The following is a 4,968-nucleotide window of genomic DNA, read 5'->3' on the forward strand; positions in this document are numbered from 1 at the left end:
GGATTGGGAGGGGGCGCGGGGCATTGGGATGGGGCGCGGGGGATTGGAATGGGGGCTTCGGGGAATTGGGAGGGGGGCGCGGGGGTTTGGGGGTGAGTGTGTCCTGGGTGCTGAGCCTCAGTTTTGCAGGATGAAAGAGTTCCGGAGATGATGGGGGTGACGGCCGTACAACAGTGTGAATGTCCTTAATGCCATTGATGTGTGCAGTTAAAAATAGTTAACATGGTACTTTTTATGTCTCTTTTACCACAAAAAAATACAAAATAATAGCAACAAGGCCTAGGGCTGGCACTGTGATGGGCCAGGCTGCCTGTGGCTCCGCTGGACTTTGTCCCAGGGACCCTCATGGGCTGGAGGGAGGATGTGGTCTGGAGTCATGTCCTACACACATTGCACAGGTCCTAAAGGTCAGCGGCTCCGTCCCCTTAGGCGGGTGGGAGGGATGCACCGTGCCGGGAAGGACCAGTAGAGCTTGCAGGGCACGACGCAGCCCCAGCCTCTGCTTACAAAACAGCACCCAGGGAATGGCAGCGAAGGCCCCTGCCCTCCAGGCCCAGCCTCCAGCGAGGCCGGCTCCTGTCCTGCCCCAGCCCTGAGCCTGGCCACCTGCCGCTCTGATGGAGTCTTCTTCCTTCTCAGCCTGGGTGCTGAGGCCTCCAGGCGGTGAGATAGTGGAAGCTCATGGTACTGTGAGCACAGGCGCCTCAAGCAGGAGGGATCGGCCCCTGTGATTTGCATGGAGGAAGAGCTTCCATTGCTCGAGGTCTTGTGTAAAAGTGAGCACACAGGGGGCCCCAGGGAGAGCTGGGGCTGGCGCTGCCCCGGGTGCCCTGTTCTGGGCGAGAGGCCTTCTGCTGTGCTGGTGAGTGTGGATCATAGCGCACAGCCGTCGTGTGTTTTGTGCAGCGTCCTCTTATCAGCACAAACGCAGGGACAGGGTGGACAGGCGGACCAGCCCAGAGACTCCGTGTCAGGTCAGACTCGTGGCCCAGGAACCTGCAGGCTCGGCATTAGGGGTCTGAGACCACACCCAGGCCCAGGCTGTGATTGGCCCCACTCCACTGAGACCTGCCCCACTCTGCTGAGACCGGCCCCTCCCTGCTGGGGCCGGCGCTGTCCCCCGGGTGCCCTGTTCTGGGCGAGAGGCCATCTGCTCTGCTAGTGACTGCAGATTATAGCACCCGCTTGTCTCTCATCCACATAGTCTCGAGACCAGGGCCTGGGTGGGGACGGGGCATCTCTGCACATTCCAGGGCTGTGGTCCTGGCCTGGGCTGAGCCTCGAGGTGGGTGTGGCTCTCCCCCGTGGCTCTCCCTGAGGCCCCTGATCCAACAGTCACAAATGTCCACGCCGCCTGCTGGTGGCACAGCCTGGGGGTCTCCCTGGAGCAGACAGGAGGGCAACTTTCCTCTTCCCCTGGGATGCTCCTGAGAGCTGGACCGGCCCGACCCCTGCTGCTCAGGCCGGGAGGGAGGTCCTGAGGCCAGGACGCAGCTCCCCTGGGCGGACACAGACACAGCAGCAGCAGCCCAGCCTCTTCTTTGGCCCATTGCAGATCTCTTTGGTCTGGCAGTGCCCATGCCCACTCCCTGGGTCATCACCGGCTTCTCCTGAGGAGGCCGTCAGTCCCCACCACACAGCCAGCCTGGTGGAGCGGTGGAGACCATGGATCAGGCACTTGGGTGGACACCTTTTGTAGAAAAGCAAATTCCACCCCATGCTCTGAGGGAGGCACCAGAAACAGCCATAAGGAGGCTGTACAGGAAGCCGAGGGTCTCAGGCCGGCGCAGTGGCAGAACACGCAGGTGATGCGGGTCCATCTCCACACTGCCCTAAAATGTGGACACGAAGGCGTGGACATGCAGGGAGGCGTGAACCCCAGTCACAGAGGGCCCTCGACTCTGGCAAACTTGACACATACCCCAGAAAATGCAAATGAGGCTATGAAAGACTGAAATCCCACTGTTTGCAATTTAGATTTTATTGTTCATAGAAAACACAATGTGCATAGAGAATATGCATTTTTCAAAAGCCCATGAAAAAGTTTAAAAGATAACCCAAAACCAAGCCACAAATCGAAGCGCAAAACAATTTCACAAAATGAAAACCTGCTTAGGTCACTTTCTTTGATCTTAACTTTATAAAACGACATATTAATGAAACCAACAACAACATCTGGCCGTTGGAAACGTTTGAATCATTCTCTCAAGTGAGTCATGAGTCCAAAAGGAAATCAAGCAAAAATCACGTCCTACGTAGAGGCTGATGGCAACAAACGTAGTGACACAGCACTTACGGGCTGGCCAGAGGTGCCCCGTGAGAGGAATGAATTATTAAATGGTTTATTATTCCTAGTTTTATTCAAATTAAAGGAACATAGCAGTTAACTCAGAAACTAGAGCAGAAAAGGAACAATAAAATCAACAGGAAAAAGAAAAAATGAGAAAAGCAGAAATTAATTGGAAAGCAATTAAAACTTGATTTTTGTTTTGTTTTCCTTTGAGATGGAGTCTTGCTCTTGTCGCCCAGGCTGGAGTGCAGTGTCTCGGCTCACTGCAACCTCCATCCCCTGGGTTCAAGCTATTCTCCTGCCTCAGCTTCTTAAGTAAAACTTGATTTTTTAGATCCAAAAGGTAGTTCCTTGAAAGAAAATAAGAGGAACAGAGAATGCGCTAGCCAATTTAACCAGGAAATAAAACGAACTTCCAGTGCTAGGACCGAGAAAGGGTGCCCAACCCAGGTGCAGCTGGGACTGTGAAGAACAGGAGAGGGACTAAGATGAGGGGGAAGGTGGAGGAGGAAGTGGGTGTTGCCGGGAGGAGAATGGAGGCAGGCGCCGGTGCGGGGAAGGTCAGGGAGGGCGGGGGACGGGTTGTGGGGGGTGGCAGGAGGGAAGGGGAGGGAAAGGAGGAGGAGAGGGGAGGAAGGCGGAGGAGGGAGGCAGGGAGGGCAGGTGGGTGTGTGGGGAAGGGAGGTTGAGGGGAAGGCGGAGGAGAGGAGAGGGGTCTGCAGACTGCACACCCCTGCACCACTGCATGTGAAAATTGAGAGGGAACGCCAATTATCCAGGAACACGTGAATACTGAAACATTCTGAAGACGACGACGAAACCTGCGTGCAACAAAACCACAGAAGCCCGAGGCCTGCAAGGCCGAGCCTCTGAGCGGGGCTGCCGTGATCCTGGACCGTGGATGGAGTGCTGGCCGTGGTCTCCCCTCGGCTGGGAGAACTGAACTCCATCCTGCCCAAATCTGCCTGTTTATCTTCTGCAGTTCCACTCTGGATCTAATAAGACAGTGCAGTCCAGGAAACTCCAGCTGGAGAACCAGCCCTCCCCACCTGGAACCGTTCACGTGTGCTTGTGGACAGGGTGGCAGGTGGGCCCTCGGGAAGAAGGGAGCACGGAAGACCTGCTCTCCATGGGATCTGGCATACGGGGGCCTGAGGTGTCTGTGGGGGCCAGAGAGAACCACCAGCTGCCACCGGGGGACACAGTCTCAAGTGACCCTTTGGGGCTCAGAGGCCTCACAGGGCAGGAGGCACCTCCCCAGGAGGGAAACACCCCAAACCACGAAGGTGACCAGGGCAGTGCATGGCGTGTGGGAGAGACCAGGAGGAGGTTCCATCCTGCTGGGTGGACAGGAGCAGGATGCACAGGAACCCGGGAGGGGCTGGGCTGGGATGGGGTGGGCGGTACCCCACACTGACCCACACTGTCTACTTTTAGCCAATCCTGCAACATCCACATGTGCCAGCCTGGCCGGGGAGAGACAGTTTCCAAGATGCTGGAGAATTTGGGGCTCTGCAGCCTGGGAGGGCTGCCCTGGGGCTGAGAAAGGGCAGAGGTGGGGGTCTTTGTGGGGACAAGATGTGAAGGAGGACACGTGGAGACCTACCTGGCCAAAGCACACTGGACATGCACCCCACCTGCAACCAAGAGCCAGAGTGTGTGCCCAGCCCTCCCCTCCCCCCCCCCCCCCCCCCCCCCCCCCCCCCCCCCCCCCCCCCCCCCCCCCCCCCCCCCCCCCCCACTGCCCACCACCTGTTCCCCTGCCCCTCCCCTGCCACACCACTGCCCTTTTCTCCCGAGGCTGAGGCCATTCTGGGTTCTCCTTTGTAATCAGCTGAGGCCTGGATTTTCTCCCAAGAGACACGAGAGAGTTTGGAGCATTCGACCTGCTTCCAGGCCTTTCACCCACTTCCACCAGTGCAGGCTTTTAAAAAACAATTTTATTGAGGTGCAATTCACATGCCATAAATTGTACCCATTAGAAGCATTTGTCAAACATGTCTGACAGGTGAACACAACCATTAACCTCTACCCCCATCAGACACAAAACAATTCCACTGACCCCGAGCCTCCACCACAGGCCCCTGCTCACCTGCCTCCTTCCAGGATGGAGCCTCCCTCCCCCACAGATCAACTTTCCCAGGCTGGACTCTGGCCCCCCAGCACGAGGGTGCTGAGACTCACTCCTTTATTATTTCCTTTTAGTCTGAGTAGTCCCTGTTATGTGGATGTACTGCGTGTTTATCCTTCGTCCCATAATGGATATTCGGGTTGTTACCAGTTTTTAGCAGTTACATGAGAACAGGGTACAGCCTGTGTGCATGGGCTTTTGTGGGATCATGCATTCATATCTCTTCAGCAGATGCCTAGGAGTAGAACTGTGGTTCATAAAGTAGACACATGTTAAACTCCACAAGAAGCTGCCCCAGTGTTTTCCAAAGTGTTTGTAACATTTCACATCCCCATATATTGCTCCACAGCCTTGTCAACACTTAGTATTGTCAGCTTCTTAAATTTTAGCCTTTATAGTGGGAGTGGTTTGGTACCTCAGGCCTTAATGACAAAGGATTATGATATTTATGATATTAGACATATTTTCACATCTTATTTAAGTGTTCAAATCTTTTGTGCATATATATATATATATATATATTTTTTTTTTTTTTTTTTTTTTTTTT

The sequence above is a fragment of the Piliocolobus tephrosceles genome, chromosome 19 (genome assembly GCF_002776525.5).
Source record: "Piliocolobus tephrosceles isolate RC106 chromosome 19, ASM277652v3, whole genome shotgun sequence".
NCBI lineage: Eukaryota > Metazoa > Chordata > Mammalia > Primates > Cercopithecidae > Piliocolobus > Piliocolobus tephrosceles.